The 13,227-nt window shown below is 60.9% G+C and overlaps 1 protein-coding gene across 1 annotated transcript in view; it reads right to left on the bottom strand.

The window, feature by feature from the left end:
- The window catches only part of MGAT3 (beta-1,4-mannosyl-glycoprotein 4-beta-N-acetylglucosaminyltransferase), a 28,763-nt gene extending 19,891 nt beyond the window's left edge, over positions 1 to 8,872 (bottom strand). Inside the window, exon 1 of the mRNA XM_084880016.1 lies at positions 8,734 to 8,872. The gene's annotated coding sequence lies outside the window, so the exon portion shown is untranslated. The remainder of the gene's footprint in view (positions 1 to 8,733) is intronic.
- Positions 8,873 to 13,227: the final 4,355 nt, after the last annotated feature.

Here is a 13,227-nt window from a genome sequence, read left to right as displayed (position 1 = left end):
GCTCAGAGCCCTGGGACCTCCGCTGGCTGGGAGGGGCAGGAACAGCTCCCCTGGAGGATGGCAACGCCAGACAGAGGCTGGCTTTCCAGGCAGAGGGCCTGCACGGCGAAGGCCGGAGGTGGGCAAAAGAGGGCCGTGTGCAGAGAACAGCAACGGCCCCGAGGCTGGAATGTGGGGCGCACAGGGGAAGCGGGGCAGAGGCCAGAGCAGCGCAGAGGAAGGAGGTCAGAGGTGTGGGCTGGATTCAAGCAGAACTGCATCCCCGTAGCCCCAGACTGGACTCCCCCTGACCCAGTTTCCGGGGTGAGAGACATGCAACTGACACGCGAGCTGTTTGCAGCAGGTGCACCCGCTCGGGGATGTGCGGGGGCTGGACCACGCCCGCGGGTGAGGCCTAGCATGGCGGTGACTCCAGAATCGGACAGATGGTGAGCGAGCCGTTCAGAGCACCTCTCTTACCTCTCTCCTTTAAAACATAACTTCATCCTTCTGGGTATAAACATTTACCAGACCCTCTACAAAACCTGAAAATCACGTGAGAGAAACGGGACCGTGTCACGCGCCATCCCCACTGCTCAGGCTGACAGTTTGGCCTAGGCGCTCACAGATTCCCCCCGTGTCCCCTTTTGCTGGGATGAATAACCAACACGGATTCTCTGCCAGCTTGTGGGCGACATGCACGTTCTCTAAGGAGCGATGTCCTCCACCCTGGGAAGCAAAGAGCCGACCTGAGCCCCGGAAGCTGGCTCTTTCCGCCCCGTCCACCCCTCCACAGGCCTGACCTGGATCCGCTGAGAACGGCTGCCGCTGGGGCAGGAGTGGGGGCGGGGCGCAGGCGGGCTCCCCTCCTGCAGGCCACGAAGGGGACCCAGGGCCACGCTCCGTGTCACTGGGTCAGTCCCAGGTGCCCAGACCTCAGTGTTTCCTCTGTGGGAGGGGTGGCGTCAAGGCTGCCAGCGGGCCCTCTCTGAGTTGAGGGGACAGTCACCTGGGCTGGGCAGCACCTTACAGTTGCTTCCTAGAACCTCTCAGGAGGCCCTTGGTCTTTCACAGATTCCCTCCCTGTCACCGAGGCAGAGGGAGGGCACAGTACGTTCTACGGACGCCTGAGTGACCGCGAGTCCCCCGACCCAGTCCTCTCCCTCACTCCGCTGGCGTGTCCGTCCAGGCCCTCATCGGACAGGCCTGGCCCGCAGGCTCTCACAGCCCCTTGGGAGGGGCCTCAGGCATGGCTCCTGGAGGGACCGTCAAGGACGAGCCGGGAGTGGAGGGGAAGGGCGTTCCTGACAGAGAAACAGCGCCCGCAAAGGCCCGAGGGAAAGCCAGCGCCTGGACTTCTGGTCTGGATGGGGGTGCTGGTGCATCGCCCCACCCCCCACGCCAGTGCTACAGGCAGCAACTGGGGTTCAGTCCCATGCCGCCCCTGGAGGCCAAAGGGCCATGGCCCATGCTCACGTGTGGCCTCAGACAGCCTGGAGGTCCCTGGGCACCCCCAGGCGGGCGTCTGCCTGGGTGCCCTCCAGGGCCAGTCCCGCTGGTTAGTGAATCTAACGGTGGTCATTCTGCGGAGCCAAACCCGGCGTCCCACTCTCTGGTCCTCACCTGGGCCAGAGGCTGTTACCTCGGACCACCCTGTGCACCAGCCTGAGCTCAGGCCTGGCTCTGCCCCCAACGGCCACGTGATGCCCCCCACCAGCCTGGGCAGGGCTCTCCCCCCTCCACCTCTGCAGACGCAGTGTGCCCTCGGGTACGAGCCTTCTGAGCAGGGAATGGCAGAGGTGAAAGCGGCGGGTCACGCCTCGGCCACATGAGGACTGAGGGAGGCGCTGGGTGTGACTCGCCCGAAGATCCACCTCCGGACACTGTGACCCTGGCAGGTCACCTTCCTGTCTGGGACTCAGTTTCCACACGATGGGATGGGAATCACTCGGGCACCTCTGCCCCTGAAACACCGAAATGAAGTCACGCAAGAAAGGCCAGCATCCCCTGGGGACGGCGCCTCCTCCATCTTTCACCCGAACCAGCCGCACTGCCGTGTTTCCAGAGCGGCCGCACCGCCACTCACGATCATCGTTCACCCAACGCCGAGGAAATGTGGACCGAGTGCTTTCTCTGTCAGGCACGGTCCAGCCCCAGCGTGTGCCCGTGTGCCCAGCCCGGGGGCCCGCCCCTCCCGTCATTGGCAGCTCTGCTTGCTCCCCTCCCCGACACCACCGCTCACCACCGACCAGCACAGGCAGCACGAGGGCAGCCCGAGGGACTTAGGCAGAGCCCCAGGCAGGCTCTGGGGGCCACGGAGCGGCAGGCGCTCCTGGAAAAGGGCAGCAGGGGTAGCAGGTGGGGGTCATCACGGCGTGTGCAGAGATGGGGGGGGGGCCAGGGAGCGGAGGCCCAGAGCACAGGCAGGGCTGATCCCGGGATCTGGACCCCGGGGGCAGGAGGTCTCCTAAGGCCGTCTGGGCTCCACGGGGCCAGGCAGTGGTTCTTGGGGCCCACAGGCCTCTAAATCCTCAGTCACCACTCTCTGTGGGCTCGGCTTAGCCCGCAGACTGTCCTGGGCTCTCCCGAGGACCAGATGGGAAATAGATCCTGTCCCCAAGCCGCCCCCGGGAGGCTGAGCAAGGGCCCTGGGACTGTGGGGAGACTGGAGTGACACCAGGGCCTGGGGGCCAGACACGGGTGGGGCAGCTGTTTCCTCTGAGCCTCAGAGTGGCCCCTCTGGGTGACCAAGGGGACCTAGAGAGGCAGCCCTGTCTGGGGTCCTACAGGCTGGTAACTATCCCAGCCCTGGGCCCTGGGCCAAAGAGGGATAAATAATAGTACCTACGTCCCCGCAGGTTAGGATAACTCTATGGGAGAACGAAGACAAAGTGCTTGGCCCAGCAACTAGCACAGAGTAAGTGCTCAACCAATAGCAGCGTACGATTATGACTGGAATGCTGAGTGGGGAGAACAGCCTGCACAGTCACCTATCATGGGCCTCTGTCAACCGGAAGCCGGGAGCCTGCCTCTGCCTCCACCTCCCTCCCCGCAGCCCCGCCGCTCAGAGTCCGTGTGCTCCCTCTGGGACCCCTGGGAGGCCTGCCCCAAAGGGCAGCTGGAGGGCAGGCCCTGAGGCCCCAGGTCAGCCGGCTCCAGCACCCAGGCCTGGCCCTGACCCCGGCCCACCCACACCCCCAGGCATTTCCGCTTCAGTGGAAACCCAAGTCTTGAGCCAAAAAGCTCTAAATTCCTAAAATAACAAAGTAATTAGGTGTGTACACGATTCCTATTGTTCCAATTTTATTTTTAGAGAAAAGATCAAAATAAGTGAGGGATTTTGATTTCAGGGACCTTGATAACTTCTGAAAATAAGTGAGAAATTTCCGTTCCAACAGGGAAATTTCCATTTCAGGGACGCCGTTAACCTCCTGGTTAACCTCCTGGATGATGGGCAAGGCCTTGTTTCCCTGCGGGCCCCCTTCTAGGCCACAGGAGGGTGCTCCACTGCCCCTCCACCAGGCCTGCTCCAGCTGGTGGGGGGCTCTCAGCCCCTCCAGGCACCGCCCTTCCCCCGCTGGGAGGTGGGGACAGCAGGGTCCCTGTGACCATCCCGCCTGAGCCCTGAGGCTGCCCTCGGAAGGGCCAGAGAAGGAGGGTCATGGACAGAGCGCAGCTTGGGCTGAGAATCACTCATCCTCACGTTTGGGCTCCTGCAGGTCTGTGGGACTCACAGTGCAAGCATGTCAAACTCACTGCCCACAATGAATATTTTTTGTGGCCCAGCCAAGACAACAGTACGTAAAAAAACATTTTAATAAAAATTTCGTAACTTAATTTTACAACATCCTGTTATACGTAATTATTAATAGCGAACTATAATGCTCACTAATGCTGATGACTATAATCGTGTTGCATTCACTTCCCTCGCACGCAGGCGCACCATTTCTCCCCACTGACTCCAGCAGCGGATACTTTAGCAGCCGATGGCCACGTCATTAGTCTTGGACTGACTTATTTGGTGTGTGCAACAGGAAATATTTCGCTTTTGGAGAACAAGAAAAAAAGCGTTACGCTTATTAATTTGCATAGTTATTCATTGTCTGGTAAGCAAATGTCCAAGGAAAAATGTTAACTTTATTATTAAAGTGTTCTATTATTTTGTTACCGATGACTCACTTATTTCAGCCCTTTGTGTTCAGCGTGTCTCTATCGAAATAAACCTACGTGTCTATGAAAATTGAAGCTTTTGTTGTTTGGTGGCCCACATACACAGAAACTTTGTGTATTTGGCCGGTGTTAGCCTGTGAGTTTGACATGCTTGGTCTAGCGGGAACCGTGTGATAACGAGCAGGTACAGATACAGGAAGGTTGCTCTGTGGGCCCTCAGCAAAGAGATCAGGACTCACATAAGCTTCCCCACACGAGTGATGCTCAAGCTAAGATGTGAAGGATAGGCCAGTGCTGACAAGACACTGTGCCTCAACTTTCCCATCTGCAGAGGATCATCATGGTACCGTTGTCATGAGTTGCTGTAGAGATGCAATAAATGTTAGTTATTGATATTTTTAACATATTTGTATTGATTTTAGAGAAGAAGGGAAAGGGAAAGAGATAGAAACATCAATCATGAGAATCATTTATCAGCGACCTTCTGCACGCCACCTACCAGGGATCCAGCTCGCAACCTGGGCATGTGCTCTTGACCGGAATTGAATCTGGGACCTTTCAGTCTGCAGGCTGATGCTCTATCCATTGAGCCACGCTGGCACTTATTAATATTTGGGCACTTATTAATATAGCCCAGCTGGCATGGCGCAGTGGTTGAGCATCAATTTATGAACCAGGAGATTAAAGTTTGATTCCTGGTCGGGGCACATGCCCAGGTGACAGGCTCGATCCCCAGGGTGGGGAAGACAGACAGCTCCAGGACAGCATGGCCCAGCAGCTCCCCAAACAAGAAAGGGCTTAGCATAGAGGCAGCAACAGGGGAGCCCAGGCTGGGCTGCTGTGGCTCCCTGGGAAGTCAGAGAAAAGGGGCCTCAGAGACAGGTCCAGGGAGTTAGCCTGATACAAGCTGCTGCTGCCCACTGCTCACTGGTTGTGTGGCTTTGGGGTTCCTTAGAGTTCAGGAGAGAGGGAGAGCATGCCCTGGGTCTTCTGGGTCCTTTGCTTTGCGGCTTTTCTCTCTCTTTTCTAAGGAAGAAGAGTTTATTGATTGAGAGAGAAAGGAGGGAGGGGGACAGAGAGAGAAACATAAATGTGAGAGTGCTGCCTTCTGCATGCCCCCTACCAGAGATCAAACTCACAACCCGGGCAAGTGCCCTGACTGGATTTGAATCAGCAATCTCTTGGTGCACAGAAAATGCCCAACTCGCTGAGCCACCCTGGCCAGGGTTTTCTCTCTTGCAGATGGGAACTTTAGGGGAGGTCTCCGAGGAGGGTTTCAGCAGAATATTCTTTCCTTTTCCAGTTGTGACTTTCAAGATTGGTCAGTGCCAGGGCAGCTGGTCCTGGCACCCCCCACCTGGCGTGGCTGCTTTTCTGGGCCTGGAGCGGAAACGCAGCTGAGGCCTCGATGTGGTCCCCAGGGAGGTGACCTTCTGTCTCTGGCTGCAAATTGTTGGCCAGTGTGTTCATCTATCTGTCTCCGTTTCCCCATTCTACTCGCCAAGAAAATTTCCCAGCTTCTTCCTGTCCTGCCTCAGATGGTAGACACTCAGGTAGCGGGAACAGCAAAAGCGAAGGGAAAGAATTTGAGGCTCGGGTCCTCTTTGAGAGAGCTCTGTGAAGCTAGAGCTTGGGGCCCAGCAAGGCCGATCTGTGCAAGCCCCAAGGCCAGGCCAAGCTCCAGGGGAGTTCCTGGGAGAAGGGGTGAATGCCAACGGGAGGCAGGGTTAGAGGTGCAGAGCCCCAGGTAAAGAAGACACCAGCCTCCCATTCCCTCAGTTCTCAGTCCCACTCGGGTCCTTATTTGGGGTGACCCCTGGCCCCACCCTCCGCCTGTCTAATGCCAACCCTGAAAGCCCTTCTCCAGTACACACGGCCTGGCAGCCCCCCAAACCCAGCTGACGGATGGCGCCTGAGGCCTTTCCTTCTCTTTCAACCATCCTCTATTAAGCACCTACTAAAGGCCTGGTGTCCCTGATTCCATTATGAGATCGTTAAGCTGTTGGCAGCTAGAAATGGACCCTGCCGGGAAGATTTACACCACAGACATGGGCCAGCCTGCTCCTCAGAGAGCCAGCTGCCAGCAGACCACGGCCCCTGCCCCCTGCCCCAGCCACGGACAGATAGGCAGGCCCCCTGCTTAAGAGGACTCACCGACAGGAGGAGGAGACCACAGGGATGTGGACTGCACATGCACTGGGGCAGGCTGGGTAGTCTCTGAGGAGCGGGGGAGGGAGCAGGGAGACGCATTCTAGAAGGAGAGTAGTGAACACGCACCAGAACTGAACCAAGCTGTTCAAACAGCGATAGTGCGTACCGTCCCCATTTTATAGACCCAGAGACAGACAGGAAGAGGCAGGGCCACCGTCCACGGTCACATAACAGTAGGTGGGAGGCCTGGGACGTGCAGCTGGGCCATTGGCCTGGAAGCCTTTTTCATCTTCTGCATTTGGCTGGCCATGGCGCAATCAGCACGGGGCAGACAGCACGGGGCTGGGCAGACTGTGGGTGCCCGGGGAGGTCTGCTGCCCAACTGGGTTCTAATCTCCGAGGGCACGGCCTGCATCCTCCTCACCTGGCCGCCTGGCACAGTGCCCCCCACAGGAGGACATCGTGTTTGTTGACCTGAATGTCTGAAGAAACTTCTGGAAAGGAGCCCTGGTGGCTCTCCCCACGCGGTGGCCTAGAGCTGGCTGGGAGGGGTTGCACCGTGCAGAAAGGGGAACAAAGAGGCTTTGGCCTCGGAGAGCACAGCAGGGTCCCTGAATGCCGTGGCTGGGGCCAGAGGTGGTGCCCGCCCAGAGGGGCAGGGGGCGGCTGTGTGAGGGCTCCCCTGTCCCGGCCGCTCCGCTGCTCTCCTCTCCGCCTAGGAGGCCGTGGGCACTCCGTTCCCCAGCCTCCGGCTCCCTCACATGATCCTCACCGCCACCCGGTGAGGAGAGCCTGGCCTGCCAGCTGGCACCGATGTCCTCGTTTTACAGGTAAAAATACCAACGCAGCAGCCAGGCACTGCCCCAGCTCCTTCTCAGGTGCCAGCGCATCATGGCATGCAGTCCCTCCACAACCGCGTGGAAGGTGCTGCCCGTCTGACAGACGTGGGAATGAGACTCACTGCACAGAGAAGGGATCACCAGTGAGGGTCACGCAGCCCTGACCACATCCATCAGGGCTGACCCTCAGGCCAGGGGAGGGAGGAGAGGAGAGAGGCGCGTGGGGCCAGCCAGCATCACCCCAGCCCTCCGGACAGAGTCCAGCCAGCTGCGGCCCACCACCTCTCTCCACCAGCCCTCCTCCCCCGGCCCGGGCTCCTTCTGGCCCCTGGCAGAGCGTGGCCCTCCCCCTCCTCCGTCTCTCCACACACAACAGGCACTCACATCCCTAAGCTTTTGCTCACGCCATTCCCTCCACCAGCATGCCCTTCCCACGTTCTCCATCCAGCGAACACCCGCCTCCAGCTTCCTATCCTCCTCTCTTCCAGCAAGTCCGCTCCCCCCCTCGGGCGGGCAGCCCCTCTTCCAAACTTTCCCAGGACCCCGCGCTGTCCCCTCACTGGGAGGCATTGATGACTCCACAGAATCGCCAGCTGGGGGTGGGGGAGGAGCAGCTTGCTCTTCCCTCCATCCTCGGCTTGGCCCCACGCCCGGATCTTCGGTAACTGCCCCTGGAGGTGACACACCAGCGCCCACCGCTCCCCCACCAGGCAGATCTGACTGGTGGCCCAGGAGTGAGCACCAGTGCCATGGGGACGGGGAGCGCGGGTTCTGGGGGAACATGGAGGGGTCTCCCTGGGGTGGTGCTCCTGCCCGCACCCCTCTGGCCGGAGCAGGAAAGTCACCCCACCTCGGGCCACCCAGGCCGCCTGAGACCCCACCTCGGCTCCTCCTGGCCCCCAGCTCAGGCCCTCCCCGCCCTCCCCAGACACCCAGACCCGCTCCCTCCCCGCCCAGGTTCCAGAACTCACTGTGCGGTATTTATAGCGCCCTCCCCCGGCCAGGTCCCCTCCCAGCCCCGGGCAGTGCAGTGGGAAATGCGGGAGCCCCCTCCGCGGCTGCGGGTCTCTCCCCACGTCCCTCCAGCAGGTCCCCCCGTCCCGCCCCCGCCCCGCACCCCGACTGCGCCCGGGCCTCCGCCTCCGCCTCCTGCCGCAGACCCAGGTGGAGGGGGGCGGGCGCCGGGGCCTCGCTCCCCGCCCGCGCCTCCCGGGGGTCTGTGGGGGTCCCAGGGCACAAAGCACAGCTCCAGCCGGTGCCTCGGGGGCGCCCCGCGCCGGGAGCCGGGAAGGGGGGCCGGAGGGAGGAGGCTCTGCCCCGGGGGCCGGGGAAAGCTCCGCGGAGCAGCCGGCTGGGCGAGGGGGCGCCAGAGCCTCCGCATCCCCCATCCCGGCCGCCACCCCCCGCCCAGGCCCGCAGCCCGAGGCTCCCGCCGGCCCCGGAGGTCACGCTCGGGGGAGGGGGCGGCGGGAGGCCGCGCAGGGGTGGGGGTCGCGGGCGCAGAGGAGGCGGCGCAGGCGGAGGCGGGGGGCGGAGGGCCGGGGTGCGGGATGGAGGGGCTGCGGCGGGGCCCCGGGCAGCAGGGTCCACTCACCCATCGCCCGCCGAGTCTCAGCAGCGGCGGCAGCAGCGGCGGCGGCGGCTCCGCGGCCCCCGGGGCCCCCGGCGGGGAGATGCTGGCATCCGCCGCAGCCTCTCGCCCCATCCCGGGTTCCGGCGGCGGCGGCGGCGGCGGCGGGCGCCCGGCATCGCAGGCGGCGCGGCCCCGATCCCCGCCCCCTGCCCCCGCCTCCACCCCGCCTCGCGGGCCCGGCGCGGCCGCCCGGCTGCCCCCCGGGCGCGCGGCGGGGCCCGGCGAGCGGGAGGCGCGGGGAGGGCCCGCGGGGGCGCGCTGGGTGCGGAGGCGAGGCCGATCCCGGTGCACGGAGGTGCCCGCTCCCGCCCGCTCCGCCGGCTCCGGCCCCCGCCCCGCCCCCACGCGCCCCCTCCCCTCCGCGCCCGCCGGGCGTCCGGGCCGCAGGCTGGGGCCGCCGCTCCGCGCCTCCGGGCGTGCGTGTGCGTGTGCGTGTGCGTGTGCGGGGAGATGTGCGTGTGCGGGGAGCTGTGTGAGCGCCCCTGCCCGCGGCCGTGCGTGCGCGGCCCCCCGCCCGGCGCGTCCCGCGGGGCGGCGTGTGCGAGGGGCGGGGCGGGCAGAGTGCGCGGTCTGTGTCTGCGGGGCTGTGTCTGCGGGGAGGTGTGCGTCTGGTTCGCAGGGCACGGGTCTGCGTGACCCTCAGTGTCCCCGGGCCGCTCCCGGGTGCGGGGCTGTGCACGCCGGCCGGTACGCGGGCCCTGACGGTGTACACACCTCTGTGGCCGTGCGGAGGCCTCCGGTGTGGTGTGTGCGTGCGGGGCCCGGGTGGCTGGGACGGGGAGTGTGCGTGTCTGACGCGGTGCGGAGGCCTGGACCTGCACCGTGTGGCGGCCCCGGCGCCAGGCCTGCTCCCGTGGCTGCACGGGTCCGAGTGCCCTTGGGGGTGGCCGCCGTCCACCGCCTGCGGCCAAGCGGCCTCGCCGGGCTGTGTCCTTCCGACCCCTCCGTCCACGCACCGTCCGAAGGCCCCGTCCGAAGGCCCCGTCCGAAGGCCGGACTGCTGGCTCTCTCCCGGGCCTCACGGCCTCCCCGGCGCAGACCGTCCCACCCGCGCCCTCGGCCCGGAGTGGGCGGCCCACCGGCCCCGCTCACCTCTTGAGCCTCGTCTCCGGCCTCGGGGCCGCCGGCTGCTCCCCCAACGCCCACCATGTAACACGCGGGCCCACGATGCTCCTGCGGGGCGTACCAGGCGGCCTCCTCCCGCTTCCCGCCCTTCTCGCAGTTCCTTCCGCTCTCGAGGCTCCGTCCGGGTGACTTCCGCCCAAGTGTGACTTCCAGCGGCGACTTCCGCCCGCGTGCAAGGCACTCTGGGTACGCGCCCAGCTCCGCCGTGGGCCCTGGGCGAAGGTGCGTCCATGGGGCAGGCCAGGGAGGCCTCGAGGCGAGGTCCCTCTCAGCCAACGTCCTCAGGGCAGCCTGGGCCATGACTGGGACCGGCCTCCCGGCTCCAGGTGCCCATTGCCTACTTGGTCCACCCTCACCACGTAGCCACAGTGACCCTTCTGCAACCTGCATCCGAACGGGTCATCCTCCCTGAACCCTGGTGGCTCCCACTTCCTTAATTAAGCTCTGCTCCGGGGCGGGCCAGAGGGCGGCCCTGGCGACCAGGCCCTATTCCTTTCTCCAGCCTCATGCTCTCCTGTCCCCAGGCTCCCAGGGTGGGCAAACCATCATCTGGAAGGACCAGACTGTGACTATCTCAGGCTTTGCTGCCCATAGGGCCTCTGTCTCAATGACTAAACTCTGCCACCGTAGTATAACATCAAGGCAGTATGGAAAGGGAATGGTCATGGTTGTGTTCCAATAAAACTTTATGAACACTGAAATGTGAATTCCACTTAATTTTCACATGTCACAAAACACTATTCTTTTGCTTTCCCCCAACCATTTGAAAATGTAAAGACCATTCCCAGCTGCCACTGCTCTGAGCACATCCCTGGACTCTGTACCTTCCCCACCTACTTCAGATACTCAGACACTCCGCAAATCCTATCCATTCTACCCTCCCCCCGCCCCCACTCCTCCAGCCCACTCTCTGTCCTTCTCTTTCCATCTCCCACAGACCCCTCACTACTGCCCATGCAAGCTCTCCTCCGATCCCGCCCCTGACTCCCCGGACAGCCTGCTGCCCCACCCCAGCCTCCGGCAGCCCACAGCCCAGGGACGTGAGAGAAGCGCCATGGCAGGTCTCACTCCCCAGTTTAGAATAAGCCTCCCCAAAATGTGCTGCTTTGGCATGGGGATGATTTTGAGCAATCAGCACCCAGCAGACTCAAAAGCGTTTACTTCTTCCTTAATTACCTACAAATGTATAGAAGAGGCCCTGGCCTAGGAAGAGAGGTAACATTTTTATTTGGATGATCTTTCTGTACGGCAGGACAAATACCTAAATCTCAAACATCTTCTCTTCTCATCCTGTGAACTACCCTTTTCCTGGGGGTTCACATTCTTACGGGGCCCCCGTATGGGCATAACTAAGTTTGTTTTTCTCCCCTGGATCTTTCCCATGGTAATTTGACCAGCAAGAGGACCTGAGAGAGAAGAATGAAATGTTTTCCTCCCCTACAACCTAAGCACTAAGCCAGATTTAAATGATCATATCCCGCCGAAACCGGTTTGGCTCAGTGGATAGAGTGTCCGTCTGTGGACTGAAGGGTCCCGGGTTTGATTCCGGTCAAGGCATGTACCTTGGTTGCGGGCACATCCCCACAGTAGGGGGTGTGCAGGAGGCAGCTGGTCGATGATTCTCTCTCATCGATGTTTCTAGCTTTCTATCCCTCTCTCTTTCTCTCTGTAAAAAATCAAGAAAATATATACTTTTTAAAAATGATCATATCCCTTAATTCTCACAGCTCCCAGCAAAGCAGAGAAGGGGAGTGACATGCCCAAAGAAACAAGACGGGGGAGTCCTGGAACCGGGGCTCAGACCCAGGTTTGTGGGGCTTTCTCCTTTCCACTCTTTGCCAGGGTGTACCATGTGTCTGCCACCCTGTGTGCGCTCTTTCTGCCCCATGGCCAGCTCTGCTCCCCCCAACAGTAGGAGCCCGACAGGTGTGGATCAGGGCCTGAACCACAAACACGCCTTTCTGTCCTTTGAAAATGGGCCTTTTGTCCTCTGGAAAAAGTTAATTGATTTGGGTGAACAGTTAATGGCCGTACACAATGCAAATGTGAAATTATTGAAGGGTGGCCAGGAAGACCGGAAAGTAAGCCCTTCGTCCCCTACCTTGGCTTTCTGTCCTTTGAAAATGGGCCTTTTTGTCTTTTGGAAATAGCTCATTGATGTGGGTGAATAGTTAATAGCCGCACATAACGTAAAAGGAAAATTATTGAAGGGTGTCCAGTAACACCGGAGTGTAAGAATGTAGAATTCAAGGCCATGGCCACAGCCACAGCCACGGCCACGGCCACAGCCACAGCCACGGCCACCCAGTTTCCCTCTAAGTGTGGATTTTACCCTTGTGACGTTTTTGGACTCAGCCTGTTTGATGTGAAGCCACTTTGTTGTGGCCTAAAAACTAATCCATTACACGATAGCTGATTCCTTTTGGTCTCTTCCACTGATTCACTTAACACACGTGCTCCCCTGTCCTTGGCCCCCAGGCCCTGCCCATGGGGCAGAGTGAGAGGTCAGGGCTTGTACGGCGGTAACCGGTTTCAGTCTAGGGTTTTGTACACGTTGCTTCACTCTCAGTTTCCTTGTCTGTGAAATAGGAAGAGGGAGGGTTCCCTCACAAGGCTGCTGGGAGGGTAAAATGGGTCTGTACCCAGGCGGTGCCTGCCCTGGGCCTGACCTCCAGTCTGTCTCAGCAGGCACTATGTCTATAGGGCCACTGTCTCTTGAGTCCAGAGTACAGGACACACTCCATAAATATTTGGTTAAAAAATTAGTTAATTGCCCTAGCTGGTGTGGCTCAGTGGATAGAGTGTTGGCCTGCACACTAAAGGGTCCAGGGTTTGATTCCAGTCAAGGGCATATGCCCGGTTGCAGACTCGATCCCCAGCAGGGGTTGTGCAGGAGGCAGCCAATCAATGATTCTCTCTCATCGTTGGTGTTTCTACCTCTCCCTCTTCCTTCCTCTCTCTCTAAAAAATCAATAAAAATATATATATATATATTTTAAGTGAGTAAATTAATGCCAGCCACATGCCTACTTCCTGTCTAAAAACGGCCACTTTGGGAAAGCTGTGGCCCCAAAGCCCCAAGCCCTCACCAGGCCCCCCTCACACACACACACACACACACACACACACACGTGGGTGGAATTAGGCCCATGCAGGGAGCCCCCAAAGGCAGCCTCCCTCCCCCACCCCAGGGCGGTGGGTGGAGGAGCAGGAGTGGCGGGCCCTGCCTGCCCAGCGCTGTGCTGCCGGGCCAGGAAGTTCCTGTGGGCCCGCTCCCGCTCTGGGGCTCCGTCCTCCCCCTCCCCTGGCCTTTGTTCTGACCTTTGCAGA

The sequence above is a fragment of the Pipistrellus hanaki genome, assembly GCF_964339955.1.
Source record: "Pipistrellus hanaki genome assembly, chromosome: 3".
Lineage (NCBI taxonomy): Eukaryota > Metazoa > Chordata > Mammalia > Chiroptera > Vespertilionidae > Pipistrellus > Pipistrellus hanaki.
The sequence above is the reverse complement of the archived record's forward strand: the minus strand, read 5'-3'. Positions and strand labels throughout refer to the sequence as shown.